Here is a 20,968-nt window from a genome sequence, read left to right as displayed (position 1 = left end):
GTGGGAATTTTGGTGTGAAATGTGGGAATTTGGAGCAAAAATGTGGGACTTGGGGGGCAAAATGTGAAATTTGGGGCAAAATGGGGGAATTTGGGGCAAAAATGGGGGATTTTGGGGGCAAAATGTGGGATTTTGGTGTGAAATGCTGGATTTTGGGGGCAAAATGTGGGATTTTGGTGTGAAATGGGGAAATTGGGGCAAAATGTGGGAATTTTGGTGCGAAATGGGGGAATTTGGGGCAAAAATGCGGGAATTTGGGGCAAAAATGCGGGATTTTGGGGGAAAATGGGGGAATTTGGGGGAAATCGCAGGATTTGGGGGGCAAAATGTCGGATTTTTGGTGTGAAATGTGGGAATTTGGGGCAAAATGTGGGATTTTGGTGTAAAATGCGGGAATTTGGGGCAAAAATGGGAGATTTTGGGGGCAAAATGGGGGAATTTGGGGGGAAATTGCGGGATTTTGGGGGCAAAATGTGGGCTTTTGATGTGAAATGTGGGAATTTGGGGCAAAAATGCGGGAATTTGGGGCAAAAATGCGGGAATTCGGGGGCAAAATGGGGGAATTTGGGGGAAATCATGGGATTTTGGGGGCAAAATGTGGGATTTTGGTGCGAAATGGGGGAATTTGGGGCAAGAATGGGGGATTTTGGGGGCAAATTGTGGGAATTTGGGGTGAAATCCCAGGATTCGGGGGCAAAATGTGGGATTTTGGTGTGAAATGGGGGAATTTGGGGCAAAAATGCGGGATTTGGGGCCAAAATGCGGGAATTTGCGGGAAAAATGAAGGATTTTGCGGGCAAAATGTGGGATTTTGGTGTAAAATGGGGGAATTTGGGGCAAAAATGTGGGATTTTGGGGGCAAAATGGGGGAATTTGGGGGGAAATTGTGGGATTTTGGGGGCAAAATGGGGGATTTTGGTGTGAAATGTGGGAATTTGGGGCAAAATGTGGAAATTTTGGTGCGAAATGGGGGAATTTGGGGCAAAAATGCGAGAATTTGGGGCAAAAAAGCAGGATTTGGGGGGCAAAATGGGGGAATTTGGGGAAATCACAGGATTTTGGGAGCAAAATGTGGGATTTTGGTGCGAAATGCGGGAATTTGGGGAAAAAATGGGGGATTTGGGGGCAAAATGTGGGATTTTGGTGTGAAATGTGGGAATTTGGAGCAAAAATGTGGGACTTGGGGGGCAAAATGTGGGATTTTGGTGCGAAATGGGGGAATTTGGGGCAAAAATGGGGGATTTTGGGGCCAAAATGTGGGCTTTTGGTGTAAAAAGCGGGAATTTGGGGCAAAAATGTGGGATTTTGGGGGCAAAATGGGGGAATTTGGGGGGAAATTGCGGGATTTTGGGGGCAAAATGTGGGATTTTGGTGTGAAATGGGGGAATTTGGGGCAAAAATGGGAGATTTTGGGGGCAAAATGGGGGAATTTGGGGGGAAATTGCGGGATTTTGGGGGCAAAATGTGGGATTTTGGTGTGAAAATGCGGGAATTTGGGGCAAAAATGCGGGATTTGGGGCAAAATGGGGGAATTTGGGGCAAAAATGGGGGATTTTGGGGGCAAAATGTGGGATTTTGGTGTAAAATGCTGGATTTTGGGGGCAAAATTTGGGATTTTGGTGTGAAATGGGGAAATTGGGGCAAAATGTGGGAATTTTGGTGCGAAATGGGGGAATTTGGGGCAAAAATGCGGGAATTTGGGGCAAAAATGCGGGATTTTGGGGGAAAATGGGGGAATTTGGGGGAAATCGCAGGATTTTGGGGGCAAAATGTCGGATTTTGGTGTGAAATGTGGAATTTGAAGCTAAAATGCGGAATTTTGGGGGCAAAATGTGGGATTTTGGTGTAAAATGCGGGAATTTGGGGCAAAAATGGGAGATTTTGGGGGCAAAATGGGGGAATTTGGGGGGAAATTGCGGGATTTTGGGGGCAAAATGGGGGAATTTGGGCAAATCACAGGATTTTGGGAGCAAAATGTGGGATTTTGGTGCGAAATGCGGGAATTTGGGGGAAAAATGTGGGAATTTGGGGCAAAAATGCGGGATTTGGGGGGCGAAACAGGGGAATTTGGGGGAAATCACGGGATTTTGGGGGCAAAATGTGGGATTTTGGTGCGAAATGGGGGAATTTGGGGCAAGAATGGGGGATTTTGGGGGCAAATTGTGGGAATTTGGGGTGAAATCCTGGGATTTTGGGGGCAAAATGTGGGATTTTGGTGTGAAATGTGGGAATTTGGGGCAAAAATGCGGCATTTGGGGGCAAAACGGGGGAATTTGGGGGGAAATTGTGGGATTTTGGGGGCAAAATGTGGGATTTTGGTGTGAAATGTGGGAATTTGGGGCAAAATGTGGAAATTTTGGTGCGAAATGCGGGAATTTGGGGCAAAAATGGGAGATTTTGGGGGCAAAATGGGGGAATTTGGGGGGAAATTGCGGGATTTTGGGGGCAAAATGTGGGCTTTTGATGTGAAATGTGGGAATTTGGGGCAAAAATGCGGGAATTTGGGGCAAAAATGCGGGAATTCGGGGGCAAAATGGGGGAATTTGGGGGAAATCATGGGATTTTGGGGGCAAAATGTGGGATTTTGGTGCGAAATGGGGGAATTTGGGGCAAGAATGGGGGATTTTGGGGGCAAATTGTGGGAATTTGGGGTGAAATCCCAGGATTCGGGGGCAAAATGTGGGATTTTGGTGTGAAATGGGGGAATTTGGGGCAAAAATGCGGGATTTGGGGCCAAAATGCGGGAATTTGCGGGAAAAATGAAGGATTTTGCGGGCAAAATGTGGGATTTTGGTGTAAAATGGGGGAATTTGGGGCAAAAATGTGGGATTTTGGGGGCAAAATGGGGGAATTTGGGGGGAAATTGTGGGATTTTGGGGGCAAAATGGGGGATTTTGGTGTGAAATGTGGGAATTTGGGGCAAAATGTGGAAATTTTGGTGCGAAATGGGGGAATTTGGGGCAAAAATGCGAGAATTTGGGGCAAAAAAGCAGGATTTGGGGGGCAAAATGGGGGAATTTGGGGAAATCACAGGATTTTGGGAGCAAAATGTGGGATTTTGGTGCGAAATGCGGGAATTTGGGGAAAAAATGGGGGATTTGGGGGCAAAATGTGGGATTTTGGTGTGAAATGTGGGAATTTGGAGCAAAAATGTGGGACTTGGGGGGCAAAATGTGGGATTTTGGTGCGAAATGGGGGAATTTGGGGCAAAAATGGGGGATTTTGGGGCCAAAATGTGGGCTTTTGGTGTAAAAAGCGGGAATTTGGGGCAAAAATGTGGGATTTTGGGGGCAAAATGGGGGAATTTGGGGGGAAATTGCGGGATTTTGGGGGCAAAATGTGGGATTTTGGTGTGAAATGGGGGAATTTGGGGCAAAAATGGGAGATTTTGGGGGCAAAATGGGGGAATTTGGGGGGAAATTGCGGGATTTTGGGGGCAAAATGTGGGATTTTGGTGTGAAATGTGGGAATTTTGGGCAAAATGTGGGAATTTTGGGGGCAAAATGTGGGAATTTGGGGCAAAAATGCGGGATTTGGGGCAAAATGGGGGAATTTGGGGCAAAAATGGGGGATTTTGGGGGCAAAATGTGGGATTTTGGTGTAAAATGCTGGATTTTGGGGGCAAAATTTGGGATTTTGGTGTGAAATGGGGAAATTGGGGCAAAATGTGGGAATTTTGGTGCGAAATGGGGGAATTTGGGGCAAAAATGGGGGATTTTGGGGCCAAAATGTGGGCTTTTGGTGTAAAAAGCGGGAATTTGGGGCAAAAATGTGGGATTTTGGGGGCAAAATGGGGGAATTTGGGGGGAAATTGCGGGATTTTGGGGGCAAAATGTGGGATTTTGGTGTGAAATGGGGGAATTTGGGGCAAAAATGGGAGATTTTGGGGGCAAAATGGGGGAATTTGGGGGGAAATTGCGGGATTTTGGGGGCAAAATGTGGGATTTTGGTGTGAAATGTGGGAATTTGGGGCAAAATGTGGGAATTTTGGGGGCAAAATGTGGGAATTTGGGGCAAAAATGCGGGAATTTGGGGCAAAAATGCGGGATTTGGGGCAAAATGGGGGAATTTGGGGCAAAAATGGGGGATTTTGGGGGCAAAATGTGGGATTTTGGTGTAAAATGCTGGATTTTGGGGGCAAAATTTGGGATTTTGGTGTGAAATGGGGAAATTGGGGCAAAATGTGGGAATTTTGGTGCGAAATGGGGGAATTTGGGGCAAAAATGCGGGAATTTGGGGCAAAAATGCGGGATTTTGGGGGAAAATGGGGGAATTTGGGGGAAATCGCAGGATTTTGGGGGCAAAATGTCGGATTTTGGTGTGAAATGTGGAATTTGAAGCTAAAATGCGGAATTTTGGGGGCAAAATGTGGGATTTTGGTGTAAAATGCGGGAATTTGGGGCAAAAATGGGAGATTTTGGGGGCAAAATGGGGGAATTTGGGGGGAAATTGCGGGATTTTGGGGGCAAAATGGGGGAATTTGGGCAAATCACAGGATTTTGGGAGCAAAATGTGGGATTTTGGTGCGAAATGCGGGAATTTGGGGGAAAAATGTGGGAATTTGGGGCAAAAATGCGGGATTTGGGGGGCGAAACGGGGGAATTTGGGGGAAATCACGGGATTTTGGGGGCAAAATGTGGGATTTTGGTGCGAAATGGGGGAATTTGGGGCAAGAATGGGGGATTTTGGGGGCAAATTGTGGGAATTTGGGGTGAAATCCTGGGATTTTGGGGGCAAAATGTGGGATTTTGGTGTGAAATGTGGGAATTTGGGGCAAAAATGCGGCATTTGGGGGCAAAACGGGGGAATTTGGGGGGAAATCGCGGGATTTTGGGGCAACAATGTGGGATTTTGGTGCGAAATGCGGGAATTTGGGGCAAAAATGGGGGATTTTGAGGGCAAAATGTGGGAATTTGGGGTGAAATCCCGGGATTCGGGGGCAAAATGTGGGATTTTGGTGTGAAATGGGGGAATTTTGGGCAAAATGTGGGATTTTGGTGAAAAATGGGGGAATTTGGGGCAAAAAAGCGGGATTTGGGGCCAAAATGCGGGAATTTGCGGGAAAAATGAAGGATTTTGCGGGCAAAATGTGGGATTTTGGTGTAAAATGGGGGAATTTGGGGCAAAAATGTGGGATTTTGGGGGCAAAATGGGGGAATTTGGGGGGAAATTGTGGGATTTTGGGGGCAAAATGTGGGATTTTGGTGTGAAATGTGGGAATTTGGGGCAAAATGTGGAAATTTTGGTGCGAAATGCGGGAATTTGGGGCAAAAATGGGAGATTTTGGGGGCAAAATGGGGGAATTTGGGGGGAAATTGCGGGATTTTGGGGGCAAAATGTGGGCTTTTGATGTGAAATGTGGGAATTTGGGGCAAAAATGCGGGAATTTGGGGCAAAAATGCGGGAATTCGGGGGCAAAATGGGGGAATTTGGGGGAAATCATGGGATTTTGGGGGCAAAATGTGGGATTTTGGTGCGAAATGGGGGAATTTGGGGCAAGAATGGGGGATTTTGGGGGCAAATTGTGGGAATTTGGGGTGAAATCCCAGGATTCGGGGGCAAAATGTGGGATTTTGGTGTGAAATGGGGGAATTTGGGGCAAAAATGCGGGATTTTGGTGTAAAATGCGGGAATTTGGGGCAAAAATGGGGGATTTTGGGGGCAAAATGGGGGAATTTGGGGGGAAATTGCGGGATTTTGGGGGCAAAATGTGGGATTTTGGTGTGAAATGGGGGAATTTGGGGCAAAAATGGGAGATTTTGGGGGCAAATTGTGGGAATTTGGGGGGAAATCCCGGGATTTTGGGGGCAAAATGTGGGATTTTGGTGTGAAATGTGGGAATTTGGGGCAAAATGTGGGAATTTTGGTGTGAAATGTGGGAATTTGGAGCAAAAATGTGGGACTTGGGGGGCAAAATGTGAAATTTGGGGCAAAATGGGGGAATTTGGGGCAAAAATGGGGGATTTTGGGGGCAAAATGTGGGATTTTGGTGTGAAATGCTGGATTTTGGGGGCAAAATGTGGGATTTTGGTGCGAAATGGGGAAATTGGGGCAAAATGTGGGAATTTTGGTGCGAAATGGGGGAATTTGGGGCAAAAATGCGGGAATTTGGGGCAAAAATGCGGGATTTTGGGGGAAAATGGGGGAATTTGGGGGAAATCGCAGGATTTGGGGGGCAAAATGTCGGATTTTGGTGTGAAATGTGGGAATTTGGGGCAAAATGTGGGATTTTGGTGTAAAATGCGGGAATTTGGGGCAAAAATGGGAGATTTTGGGGGCAAAATGGGGGAATTTGGGGGGAAATTGCGGGATTTTGGGGGCAAAATGTGGGCTTTTGATGTGAAATGTGGGAATTTGGGGCAAAAATGCGGGAATTTGGGGCAAAAATGCGGGAATTCGGGGGCAAAATGGGGGAATTTGGGGGAAATCATGGGATTTTGGGGGCAAAATGTGGGATTTTGGTGCGAAATGGGGGAATTTGGGGCAAGAATGGGGGATTTTGGGGGCAAATTGTGGGAATTTGGGGTGAAATCCCAGGATTCGGGGGCAAAATGTGGGATTTTGGTGTGAAATGGGGGAATTTGGGGCAAAAATGCGGGATTTGGGGCCAAAATGCGGGAATTTGCGGGAAAAATGAAGGATTTTGCGGGCAAAATGTGGGATTTTGGTGTAAAATGGGGGAATTTGGGGCAAAAATGTGGGATTTTGGGGGCAAAATGGGGGAATTTGGGGGGAAATTGTGGGATTTTGGGGGCAAAATGTGGGATTTTGGTGTGAAATGTGGGAATTTGGGGCAAAATGTGGAAATTTTGGTGCGAAATGGGGGAATTTGGGGCAAAAATGCGAGAATTTGGGGCAAAAAAGCAGGATTTGGGGGGCAAAATGGGGGAATTTGGGGAAATCACAGGATTTTGGGAGCAAAATGTGGGATTTTGGTGCGAAATGCGGGAATTTGGGGAAAAAATGGGGGATTTGGGGGCAAAATGTGGGATTTTGGTGTGAAATGTGGGAATTTGGAGCAAAAATGTGGGACTTGGGGGGCAAAATGTGGGATTTTGGTGCGAAATGGGGGAATTTGGGGCAAAAATGGGGGATTTTGGGGCCAAAATGTGGGCTTTTGGTGTAAAAAGCGGGAATTTGGGGCAAAAATGTGGGATTTTGGGGGCAAAATGGGGGAATTTGGGGGGAAATTGCGGGATTTTGGGGGCAAAATGTGGGATTTTGGTGTGAAATGGGGGAATTTGGGGCAAAAATGGGAGATTTTGGGGGCAAAATGGGGGAATTTGGGGGGAAATTGCGGGATTTTGGGGGCAAAATGTGGGATTTTGGTGTGAAAATGCGGGAATTTGGGGCAAAAATGCGGGATTTGGGGCAAAATGGGGGAATTTGGGGCAAAAATGGGGGATTTTGGGGGCAAAATGTGGGATTTTGGTGTAAAATGCTGGATTTTGGGGGCAAAATTTGGGATTTTGGTGTGAAATGGGGAAATTGGGGCAAAATGTGGGAATTTTGGTGCGAAATGGGGGAATTTGGGGCAAAAATGCGGGAATTTGGGGCAAAAATGCGGGATTTTGGGGGAAAATGGGGGAATTTGGGGGAAATCGCAGGATTTTGGGGGCAAAATGTCGGATTTTGGTGTGAAATGTGGAATTTGAAGCTAAAATGCGGAATTTTGGGGGCAAAATGTGGGATTTTGGTGTAAAATGCGGGAATTTGGGGCAAAAATGGGAGATTTTGGGGGCAAAATGGGGGAATTTGGGGGGAAATTGCGGGATTTTGGGGGCAAAATGGGGGAATTTGGGCAAATCACAGGATTTTGGGAGCAAAATGTGGGATTTTGGTGCGAAATGCGGGAATTTGGGGGAAAAATGTGGGAATTTGGGGCAAAAATGCGGGATTTGGGGGGCGAAACGGGGGAATTTGGGGGAAATCACGGGATTTTGGGGGCAAAATGTGGGATTTTGGTGCGAAATGGGGGAATTTGGGGCAAAAATGGGGGATTTTGAGGGCAAAATGTGGGAATTTGGGGTGAAATCCCGGGATTCGGGGGCAAAATGTGGGATTTTGGTGTGAAATGGGGGAATTTTGGGCAAAATGTGGGATTTTGGTGAAAAATGGGGGAATTTGGGGCAAAAAAGCGGGATTTGGGGCCAAAATGCGGGAATTTGCGGGAAAAATGAAGGATTTTGCGGGCAAAATGTGGGATTTTGGTGTAAAATGGGGGAATTTGGGGCAAAAATGTGGGATTTTGGGGGCAAAATGGGGGAATTTGGGGCGAAATTGTGGGATTTTGGGGGCAAAATGTGGGATTTTGGTGTGAAATGTGGGAATTTGGGGCAAAATGTGGAAATTTTGGTGCGAAATGCGGGAATTTGGGGCAAAAATGGGAGATTTTGGGGGCAAAATGGGGGAATTTGGGGGGAAATTGCGGGATTTTGGGGGCAAAATGTGGGCTTTTGATGTGAAATGTGGGAATTTGGGGCAAAAATGCGGGAATTTGGGGCAAAAATGCGGGAATTCGGGGGCAAAATGGGGGAATTTGGGGGAAATCATGGGATTTTGGGGGCAAAATGTGGGATTTTGGTGCGAAATGGGGGAATTTGGGGCAAGAATGGGGGATTTTGGGGGCAAATTGTGGGAATTTGGGGTGAAATCCCAGGATTCGGGGGCAAAATGTGGGATTTTGGTGTGAAATGGGGGAATTTGGGGCAAAAATGCGGGATTTGGGGCCAAAATGCGGGAATTTGCGGGAAAAATGAAGGATTTTGCGGGCAAAATGTGGGATTTTGGTGTAAAATGGGGGAATTTGGGGCAAAAATGTGGGATTTTGGGGGCAAAATGGGGGAATTTGGGGGGAAATTGTGGGATTTTGGGGGCAAAATGTGGGATTTTGGTGTGAAATGTGGGAATTTGGGGCAAAATGTGGAAATTTTGGTGCGAAATGGGGGAATTTGGGGCAAAAATGCGAGAATTTGGGGCAAAAAAGCAGGATTTGGGGGGCAAAATGGGGGAATTTGGGGAAATCACAGGATTTTGGGAGCAAAATGTGGGATTTTGGTGCGAAATGCGGGAATTTGGGGAAAAAATGGGGGATTTGGGGGCAAAATGTGGGATTTTGGTGTGAAATGTGGGAATTTGGAGCAAAAATGTGGGACTTGGGGGGCAAAATGTGGGATTTTGGTGCGAAATGGGGGAATTTGGGGCAAAAATGGGGGATTTTGGGGCCAAAATGTGGGCTTTTGGTGTAAAAAGCGGGAATTTGGGGCAAAAATGTGGGATTTTGGGGGCAAAATGGGGGAATTTGGGGGGAAATTGCGGGATTTTGGGGGCAAAATGTGGGATTTTGGTGTGAAATGGGGGAATTTGGGGCAAAAATGGGAGATTTTGGGGGCAAAATGGGGGAATTTGGGGGGAAATTGCGGGATTTTGGGGGCAAAATGTGGGATTTTGGTGTGAAATGTGGGAATTTTGGGCAAAATGTGGGAATTTTGGGGGCAAAATGTGGGAATTTGGGGCAAAAATGCGGGAATTTGGGGCAAAAATGCGGGATTTGGGGCAAAATGGGGGAATTTGGGGCAAAAATGGGGGATTTTGGGGGCAAAATGTGGGATTTTGGTGTAAAATGCTGGATTTTGGGGGCAAAATTTGGGATTTTGGTGTGAAATGGGGAAATTGGGGCAAAATGTGGGAATTTTGGTGCGAAATGGGGGAATTTGGGGCAAAAATGGGGGATTTTGGGGCCAAAATGTGGGCTTTTGGTGTAAAAAGCGGGAATTTGGGGCAAAAATGTGGGATTTTGGGGGCAAAATGGGGGAATTTGGGGGGAAATTGCGGGATTTTGGGGGCAAAATGTGGGATTTTGGTGTGAAATGGGGGAATTTGGGGCAAAAATGGGAGATTTTGGGGGCAAAATGGGGGAATTTGGGGGGAAATTGCGGGATTTTGGGGGCAAAATGTGGGATTTTGGTGTGAAATGTGGGAATTTTGGGCAAAATGTGGGAATTTTGGGGGCAAAATGTGGGAATTTGGGGCAAAAATGCGGGAATTTGGGGCAAAAATGCGGGATTTGGGGCAAAATGGGGGAATTTGGGGCAAAAATGGGGGATTTTGGGGGCAAAATGTGGGATTTTGGTGTGAAATGCTGGATTTTGGGGGCAAAATGTGGGATTTTGGTGCGAAATGGGGAAATTGGGGCAAAATGTGGGAATTTTGGTGCGAAATGGGGGAATTTGGGGCAAAAATGCGGGAATTTGGGGCAAAAATGCGGGATTTTGGGGGAAAATGGGGGAATTTGGGGGAAATCGCAGGATTTTGGGGGCAAAATGTCGGATTTTGGTGTGAAATGTGGAATTTGAAGCTAAAATGCGGAATTTTGGGGGCAAAATGTGGGATTTTGGTGTAAAATGCGGGAATTTGGGGCAAAAATGGGAGATTTTGGGGGCAAAATGTGGGAATTTGGGGGGAAATTGCGGGATTTTGGGGGCAAAATGGGGGAATTTGGGCAAATCACAGGATTTTGGGAGCAAAATGTGGGATTTTGGTGCGAAATGCGGGAATTTGGGGGAAAAATGTGGGAATTTGGGGCAAAAATGCGGGATTTGGGGGGCGAAACGGGGGAATTTGGGGGAAATCACGGGATTTTGGGGGCAAAATGTGGGATTTTGGTGCGAAATGGGGGAATTTGGGGCAAGAATGGGGGATTTTGGGGGCAAATTGTGGGAATTTGGGGTGAAATCCTGGGATTTTGGGGGCAAAATGTGGGATTTTGGTGTGAAATGTGGGAATTTGGGGCAAAAATGCGGCATTTGGGGGCAAAACGGGGGAATTTGGGGGGAAATCGCGGGATTTTGGGGCCACAATGTGGGATTTTGGTGCGAAATGCGGGAATTTGGGGCAAAAATGGGGGATTTTGAGGGCAAAATGTGGGAATTTGGGGTGAAATCCCGGGATTCGGGGGCAAAATGTGGGATTTTGGTGTGAAATGGGGGAATTTTGGGCAAAATGTGGGATTTTGGTGAAAAATGGGGGAATTTGGGGCAAAAAAGCGGGATTTGGGGCCAAAATGCGGGAATTTGCGGGAAAAATGAAGGATTTTGCGGGCAAAATGTGGGATTTTGGTGTAAAATGGGGGAATTTGGGGCAAAAATGTGGGATTTTGGGGGCAAAATGGGGGAATTTGGGGGGAAATTGTGGGATTTTGGGGGCAAAATGTGGGATTTTGGTGTGAAATGTGGGAATTTGGGGCAAAATGTGGAAATTTTGGTGCGAAATGCGGGAATTTGGGGCAAAAATGGGAGATTTTGGGGGCAAAATGGGGGAATTTGGGGGGAAATTGCGGGATTTTGGGGGCAAAATGTGGGCTTTTGATGTGAAATGTGGGAATTTGGGGCAAAAATGCGGGAATTTGGGGCAAAAATGCGGGAATTCGGGGGCAAAATGGGGGAATTTGGGGGAAATCATGGGATTTTGGGGGCAAAATGTGGGATTTTGGTGCGAAATGGGGGAATTTGGGGCAAGAATGGGGGATTTTGGGGGCAAATTGTGGGAATTTGGGGTGAAATCCCAGGATTCGGGGGCAAAATGTGGGATTTTGGTGTGAAATGGGGGAATTTGGGGCAAAAATGCGGGATTTTGGTGTAAAATGCGGGAATTTGGGGCAAAAATGGGGGATTTTGGGGGCAAAATGGGGGAATTTGGGGGGAAATTGCGGGATTTTGGGGGCAAAATGTGGGATTTTGGTGTGAAATGGGGGAATTTGGGGCAAAAATGGGAGATTTTGGGGGCAAATTGTGGGAATTTGGGGGGAAATCCCGGGATTTTGGGGGCAAAATGTGGGATTTTGGTGTGAAATGTGGGAATTTGGGGCAAAATGTGGGAATTTTGGTGTGAAATGTGGGAATTTGGAGCAAAAATGTGGGACTTGGGGGGCAAAATGTGAAATTTGGGGCAAAATGGGGGAATTTGGGGCAAAAATGGGGGATTTTGGGGGCAAAATGTGGGATTTTGGTGTGAAATGCTGGATTTTGGGGGCAAAATGTGGGATTTTGGTGCGAAATGGGGAAATTGGGGCAAAATGTGGGAATTTTGGTGCGAAATGGGGGAATTTGGGGCAAAAATGCGGGAATTTGGGGCAAAAATGCGGGATTTTGGGGGAAAATGGGGGAATTTGGGGGAAATCGCAGGATTTGGGGGGCAAAATGTCGGATTTTGGTGTGAAATGTGGGAATTTGGGGCAAAATGTGGGATTTTGGTGTAAAATGCGGGAATTTGGGGCAAAAATGGGAGATTTTGGGGGCAAAATGGGGGAATTTGGGGGGAAATTGCGGGATTTTGGGGGCAAAATGTGGGCTTTTGATGTGAAATGTGGGAATTTGGGGCAAAAATGCGGGAATTTGGGGCAAAAATGCGGGAATTCGGGGGCAAAATGGGGGAATTTGGGGGAAATCATGGGATTTTGGGGGCAAAATGTGGGATTTTGGTGCGAAATGGGGGAATTTGGGGCAAGAATGGGGGATTTTGGGGGCAAATTGTGGGAATTTGGGGTGAAATCCCAGGATTCGGGGGCAAAATGTGGGATTTTGGTGTGAAATGGGGGAATTTGGGGCAAAAATGCGGGATTTGGGGCCAAAATGCGGGAATTTGCGGGAAAAATGAAGGATTTTGCGGGCAAAATGTGGGATTTTGGTGTAAAATGGGGGAATTTGGGGCAAAAATGTGGGATTTTGGGGGCAAAATGGGGGAATTTGGGGGGAAATTGTGGGATTTTGGGGGCAAAATGTGGGATTTTGGTGTGAAATGTGGGAATTTGGGGCAAAATGTGGAAATTTTGGTGCGAAATGGGGGAATTTGGGGCAAAAATGCGAGAATTTGGGGCAAAAAAGCAGGATTTGGGGGGCAAAATGGGGGAATTTGGGGAAATCACAGGATTTTGGGAGCAAAATGTGGGATTTTGGTGCGAAATGCGGGAATTTGGGGAAAAAATGGGGGATTTGGGGGCAAAATGTGGGATTTTGGTGTGAAATGTGGGAATTTGGAGCAAAAATGTGGGACTTGGGGGGCAAAATGTGGGATTTTGGTGCGAAATGGGGGAATTTGGGGCAAAAATGGGGGATTTTGGGGCCAAAATGTGGGCTTTTGGTGTAAAAAGCGGGAATTTGGGGCAAAAATGTGGGATTTTGGGGGCAAAATGGGGGAATTTGGGGGGAAATTGCGGGATTTTGGGGGCAAAATGTGGGATTTTGGTGTGAAATGGGGGAATTTGGGGCAAAAATGGGAGATTTTTGGGGCAAAATGGGGGAATTTGGGGGGAAATTGCGGGATTTTGGGGGCAAAATGTGGGATTTTGGTGTGAAAATGCGGGAATTTGGGGCAAAAATGCGGGATTTGGGGCAAAATGGGGGAATTTGGGGCAAAAATGGGGGATTTTGGGGGCAAAATGTGGGATTTTGGTGTAAAATGCTGGATTTTGGGGGCAAAATTTGGGATTTTGGTGTGAAATGGGGAAATTGGGGCAAAAATGCGGGAATTTGGGGCAAAAATGCGGGATTTTGGGGGAAAATGGGGGAATTTGGGGGAAATCGCAGGATTTTGGGGGCAAAATGTCGGATTTTGGTGTGAAATGTGGAATTTGAAGCTAAAATGCGGAATTTTGGGGGCAAAATGTGGGATTTTGGTGTAAAATGCGGGAATTTGGGGCAAAAATGGGAGATTTTGGGGGCAAAATGGGGGAATTTGGGGGGAAATTGCGGGATTTTGGGGGCAAAATGGGGGAATTTGGGCAAATCACAGGATTTTGGGAGCAAAATGTGGGATTTTGGTGCGAAATGCGGGAATTTGGGGGAAAAATGTGGGAATTTGGGGCAAAAATGCGGGATTTGGGGGGCGAAACGGGGGAATTTGGGGGAAATCACGGGATTTTGGGGGCAAAATGTGGGATTTTGGTGCGAAATGGGGGAATTTGGGGCAAGAATGGGGGATTTTGGGGGCAAATTGTGGGAATTTGGGGTGAAATCCTGGGATTTTGGGGGCAAAATGTGGGATTTTGGTGTGAAATGTGGGAATTTGGGGCAAAAATGCGGCATTTGGGGGCAAAACGGGGGAATTTGGGGGGAAATTGTGGGATTTTGGGGGCAAAATGTGGGATTTTGGTGTGAAATGTGGGAATTTGGGGCAAAATGTGGAAATTTTGGTGCGAAATGCGGGAATTTGGGGCAAAAATGGGAGATTTTGGGGGCAAAATGGGGGAATTTGGGGGGAAATTGCGGGATTTTGGGGGCAAAATGTGGGCTTTTGATGTGAAATGTGGGAATTTGGGGCAAAAATGCGGGAATTTGGGGCAAAAATGCGGGAATTCGGGGGCAAAATGGGGGAATTTGGGGGAAATCATGGGATTTTGGGGGCAAAATGTGGGATTTTGGTGCGAAATGGGGGAATTTGGGGCAAGAATGGGGGATTTTGGGGGCAAATTGTGGGAATTTGGGGTGAAATCCCAGGATTCGGGGGCAAAATGTGGGATTTTGGTGTGAAATGGGGGAATTTGGGGCAAAAATGCGGGATTTGGGGCCAAAATGCGGGAATTTGCGGGAAAAATGAAGGATTTTGCGGGCAAAATGTGGGATTTTGGTGTAAAATGGGGGAATTTGGGGCAAAAATGTGGGATTTTGGGGGCAAAATGGGGGAATTTGGGGGGAAATTGTGGGATTTTGGGGGCAAAATGTGGGATTTTGGTGTGAAATGTGGGAATTTGGGGCAAAATGTGGAAATTTTGGTGCGAAATGGGGGAATTTGGGGCAAAAATGCGAGAATTTGGGGCAAAAAAGCAGGATTTGGGGGGCAAAATGGGGGAATTTGGGGAAATCACAGGATTTTGGGAGCAAAATGTGGGATTTTGGTGCGAAATGCGGGAATTTGGGGAAAAAATGGGGGATTTGGGGGCAAAATGTGGGATTTTGGTGTGAAATGTGGGAATTTGGAGCAAAAATGTGGGACTTGGGGGGCAAAATGTGGGATTTTGGTGCGAAATGGGGGAATTTGGGGCAAAAATGGGGGATTTTTGGGGCCAAAATGTGGGCTTTTGGTGTAAAAAGCGGGAATTTGGGGCAAAAATGTGGCATTTTGGGGGCAAAATGGGGGAATTTGGGGGGAAATTGCGGGATTTTGGGGGCAAAATGTGGGATTTTGGTGTGAAATGGGGGAATTTGGGGCAAAAATGGGAGATTTTGGGGGCAAAATGGGGGAATTTGGGGGGAAATTGCGGGATTTTGGGGGCAAAATGTGGGATTTTGGTGTGAAATGTGGGAATTTTGGGCAAAATGTGGGAATTTTGGGGGCAAAATGTGGGAATTTGGGGCAAAAATGCGGGAATTTGGGGCAAAAATGCGGGATTTGGGGCAAAATGGGGGAATTTGGGGCAAAAATGGGGGATTTTGGGGGCAAAATGTGGGATTTTGGTGTAAAATGCTGGATTTTGGGGGCAAAATTTGGGATTTTGGTGTGAAATGGGGAAATTGGGGCAAAATGTGGGAATTTTGGTGCGAAATGGGGGAATTTGGGGCAAAAATGGGGGATTTTGGGGCCAAAATGTGGGCTTTTGGTGTAAAAAGCGGGAATTTGGGGCAAAAATGTGGGATTTTGGGGGCAAAATGGGGGAATTTGGGGGGAAATTGCGGGATTTTGGGGGCAAAATGTGGGATTTTGGTGTGAAATGGGGGAATTTGGGGCAAAAATGGGAGATTTTGGGGGCAAAATGGGGGAATTTGGGGGGAAATTGCGGGATTTTGGGGGCAAAATGTGGGATTTTGGTGTGAAATGTGGGAATTTTGGGCAAAATGTGGGAATTTTGGGGGCAAAATGTGGGAATTTGGGGCAAAAATGCGGGAATTTGGGGCAAAAATGCGGGATTTGGGGCAAAATGGGGGAATTTGGGGCAAAAATGGGGGATTTTGGGGGCAAAATGTGGGATTTTGGTGTAAAATGCTGGATTTTGGGGGCAAAATTTGGGATTTTGGTGTGAAATGGGGAAATTGGGGCAAAATGTGGGAATTTTGGTGCGAAATGGGGGAATTTGGGGCAAAAATGCGGGAATTTGGGGCAAAAATGCGGGATTTTGGGGGAAAATGGGGGAATTTGGGGGAAATCGCAGGATTTTGGGGGCAAAATGTCGGATTTTGGTGTGAAATGTGGAATTTGAAGCTAAAATGCGGAATTTTGGGGGCAAAATGTGGGATTTTGGTGTAAAATGCGGGAATTTGGGGCAAAAATGGGAGATTTTGGGGGCAAAATGGGGGAATTTGGGGGGAAATTGCGGGATTTTGGGGGCAAAATGGGGGAATTTGGGCAAATCACAGGATTTTGGGAGCAAAATGTGGGATTTTGGTGCGAAATGCGGGAATTTGGGGGAAAAATGTGGGAATTTGGGGCAAAAATGCGGGATTTGGGGGGCGAAACGGGGGAATTTGGGGGAAATCACGGGATTTTGGGGGCAAAATGTGGGATTTTGGTGCGAAATGGGGGAATTTGGGGCAAGAATGGGGGATTTTGGGGGCAAATTGTGGGAATTTGGGGTGAAATCCTGGGATTTTGGGGGCAAAATGTGGGATTTTGGTGTGAAATGTGGGAATTTGGGGCAAAAATGCGGCATTTGGGGGCAAAACGGGGGAATTTGGGGGGAAATCGCGGGATTTTGGGGCAACAATGTGGGATTTTGGTGCGAAATGCGGGAATTTGGGGCAAAAATGGGGGATTTTGAGGGCAAAATGTGGGAATTTGGGGTGAAATCCCGGGATTCGGGGGCAAAATGTGGGATTTTGGTGTGAAATGGGGGAATTTTGGGCAAAATGTGGGATTTTGGTGAAAAATGGGGGAATTTGGGGCAAAAAAGCGGGATTTGGGGCCAAAATGCGGGAATTTGCGGGAAAAATGAAGGATTTTGCGGGCAAAATGTGGGATTTTGGTGTAAAATGGGGGAATTTGGGGCAAAAATGTGGGATTTTGGGGGCAAAATGGGGGAATTTGGGGGGAAATTGTGGGATTTTGGGGGCAAAATGTGGGATTTTGGTGTGAAATGTGGGAATTTGGGGCAAAATGTGGAAATTTTGGTGCGAAATGGGGGAATTTGGGGCAAAAATGCGAGAATTTGGGGCAAAAAAGCAGGATTTGGGGGGCAAAATGGGGGAATTTGGGGAAATCACAGGATTTTGGGAGCAAAATGTGGGATTTTGGTGCGAAATGCGGGAATTTGGGGAAAAAATGGGGGATTTGGGGGCAAAATGTGGGATTTTGGTGTGAAATGTGGGAATTTGGAGCAAAAATGTGGGACTTGGGGGGCAAAATGTGGGATTTTGGTGCGAAATGGGGGAATTTGGGGCAAAAATGGGGGATTTTGGGGCCAAAATGTGGGCTTTTGGTGTAAAAAGCGGGAATTTGGGGCAAAAATGTGGGATTTTGGGGGCAAAATGGGGGAATTTGGGGGGAAATTGCGGGATTTTGGGGGCAAAATGTGGGATTTTGGTGTGAAATGGGGGAATTTGGGGCAAAAATGGGAGATTTTGGGGGCAAAATGGGGGAATTTGGGGGGAAATTGCGGGATTTTGGGGGCAAAATGTGGGATTTTGGTGTGAAATGTGGGAATTTTGGGCAAAATGTGGGAATTTTGGGGGCAAAATGTGGGAATTTGGGGCAAAAATGCGGGAATTTGGGGCAAAAATGCGGGATTTGGGGCAAAATGGGGGAATTTGGGGCAAAAATGGGGGATTTTGGGGGCAAAATGTGGGATTTTGGTGTAAAATGCTGGATTTTGGGGGCAAAATTTGGGATTTTGGTGTGAAATGGGGAAATTGGGGCAAAATGTGGGAATTTTGGTGCGAAATGGGGGAATTTGGGGCAAAAATGCGGGAATTTGGGGCAAAAATGCGGGATTTTGGGGGAAAATGGGGGAATTTGGGGGAAATCGCAGGATTTTGGGGGCAAAATGTCGGATTTTGGTGTGAAATGTGGAATTTGAAGCTAAAATGCGGAATTTTGGGGGCAAAATGTGGGATTTTGGTGTAAAATGCGGGAATTTGGGGCAAAAATGGGAGATTTTGGGGGCAAAATGGGGGAATTTGGGGGGAAATTGCGGGATTTTGGGGGCAAAATGGGGGAATTTGGGCAAATCACAGGATTTTGGGAGCAAAATGTGGGATTTTGGTGCGAAATGCGGGAATTTGGGGGAAAAATGTGGGAATTTGGGGCAAAAATGCGGGATTTGGGGGGCGAAACGGGGGAATTTGGGGGAAATCACGGGATTTTGGGGGCAACAATGTGGGATTTTGGTGCGAAATGCGGGAATTTGGGGCAAGAATGGGGGATTTTGGGGGCAAATTGTGGGAATTTGGGGTGAAATCCTGGGATTTTGGGGGCAAAATGTGGGATTTTGGTGTGAAATGGGGGAATTTTGGGCAAAATGTGGGATTTTGGTGAAAAATGGGGGAATTTGGGGCAAAAAAGCGGGATTTGGGGCAAAAATGCAGGAATGTGGGGCAAAAATGCGAGATTTGGGGGGCAAAATGGGGGAATTTGGGGGGAAATCCCGGGATTTTGGGGGCAAAATGTGGGATTTTGGTGTGAAATGTAGGAATTTGGGGCAAAAATGCAGCATTTGGGGGCAAAAATGGGGAATTTGGGGGGAAATCGTGGGATTTTGGGGCAACAATGTGGGATTTTGGTGCGGAATGGGGGAATTTGGGGCAAAAATGGGGGATTCTGGGGGCAAAATGTGGGAATTTGGGGTGAAATCCCGGGATTCGGGGGCAAAATGTGGGATTTTGGTGTGAAATGGGGGAATTTGGGGCAAAAATGCGGGATTTGGGGCCAAAATGCGGGAATTTGGGGGAAAAATGGGGGATTTTGGGGGCAAAATGTGGGATTTTGGTGAAAAATGGGGGAATTTGGGGCAAAAATGTGGGATTTTGGGGGCAAAATGGGGGAATTTGGGGGGAAATTGTGGGATTTTGGGGGCAAAATGTGGGATTTTGGTGTGAAATGGGGGAATTTGGGGCAAAATGTGGAAATTTTGGTGCGAAATGGGGGAATTTGGGGCAAAAATGCGAGAATTTGGGGCAAAAAAGCAGGATTTGGGGGGCAAAATGGGGGAATTTGTGGAAATCACAGGATTTTGGGAGCAAAATGTGGGATTTTGGTGCGAAATGCGGGAATTTGGGGAAAAAATGGGGGATTTGGGGGCAAAATGTGGGATTTTGGTGTGAAATGCAGGAATTCGGGGCAAAATGTGGGATTTTGGTGCGAAATGGGGGAATTTGGGGCAAAAATGTGGGATTTTGGGGGCAAAATGGGGGAATTTGGGGGGAAATTGCGGGATTTTGGGGGCAAAATGTGGGATTTTGGTGTGAAATGGGGGAATTTGGGGCAAAAATGGGAGATTTTGGGGGCAAAATGGGGGAATTTGGGGGGAAACTGCGGGATTTTGGGGGCAAAATGTGGGATTTTGGTGTGAAATGGGGGAATTTGGGGCAAAATGTGGGAATTTTGGTATAAAATGTGGGAATTTGGGGCAAAAATGCGGGAATTTGGGGCAAAAAAGCAGGATTTGGGGCAAAATGGGGGAATTTCGGGCAAAAATGGGGGATTTTGGGGGCAAAATGTGGGATTTTGGTGTAAAATGGTGGATTTTGGGGGCAAAATGTGGGATTTTGGTGCGAAATGGGGGAATTTGGGGCAAAATGTGGGAATTTTGGTGCGAAATGTGGGAATTTGGGGCAAAAATGCGGGAATTTGGGGCAAAAATGCGGGATTTTGGGGGAAAATGGGGGAATTTGAGGGAAATCGCAGGATTTTGGGGGCAAAATGTCGGATTTTGGTGTGAAATGTGGGAATTTGAAGCTAAAATGCGGAATTTTGGGGGCAAAATGTGGGATTTTGGTGTAAAATGCGGGAATTTGGGGCAAGAATGGGGGATTTTTGGGGCAAATTGTGGGAATTTGGGGTCAAATCCCGGGATTTTGGGGGCAAAATGTGGGATTTTGGTGTGAAACGTGGGAATTTTGGGCAAAAATGCGGCATTTGGGGGCAAAACGGGGAATTTGGGGGGAAATCGCGGGATTTGGGGGCAACAATGTGGGATTTTGGTGCGAAATGGGGGAATTCGGGGCAAAATGTGGGAATTATGGTGCGAAATGGGGGAATTTGGGGCAAAAATGCGGGATTTGGGGGGCAAAATGGGGGAATTTCGGGAAATCACAGCATATTGGGAGCAAAATGTGGGATTTTGGTGTGAAATGTGGGAGTTTTGGGCAAAAATGCGGCATTTGGGGGCGAAATGGGGGAATTTGGGGGGAAATCGCGGGATTTTGGGGCAACAATGTGGGATTTTGCTGCGAAATGGGGGAATTTGGGGCAAAATGTGGGAATTTTGGTGCGAAATGGGGGAATTTGGGGCAAAAGTGCGGGATTTGGGGGGCAAAATGGGGGAATTTGGGGGGAAATTCCTAGATTTTGGGGCAAAATGTGGGCTTTGGTATGAAATGCGGGAATTTGGGGTAAAAATGCGGGATTTGGGGGGCGAAATGGGGGAATTTGGGGGAAATCACGGGATTTTGGGGCAAAATGTGGGATTTTGGTGCGAAATGGGGGAATTTGGGGCAAAATGGGGGAATTTGGGGCAAAATGGGGGAATTTGGGGCAAGAATGGGGGAAATGGGGTCAAATTGTGGGAATTTGGGGTGAAATCCCGGGATTTTGGGGGCAAAATGTGGGATTTTGGTGTGAAATGTCGGAATTTTGGGCAAAAATGCGGCATTTGGGGGCATAACGGGGGAATTTGGGGGAAATCACGGGATTTTGGGGCAACAATGTGGGATTTTGGTGCGAAACGGGGGAATTTGGGGCAAAAATGGGGTATTCTCGGGGCAAAATGTGGGAATTTGGGGTGAAATCCCGGGATTCAGGGGCAAAATGTGGGATTTTGGTGTGA

This window comes from Chlamydotis macqueenii, chromosome 17 (genome assembly GCF_036417535.1).
Source record: "Chlamydotis macqueenii isolate bChlMac1 chromosome 17, bChlMac1.mat, whole genome shotgun sequence".
Taxonomy (NCBI): Eukaryota; Metazoa; Chordata; class Aves; order Otidiformes; family Otididae; genus Chlamydotis; species Chlamydotis macqueenii.
Note: the sequence above shows the minus strand (reverse complement) of the source record.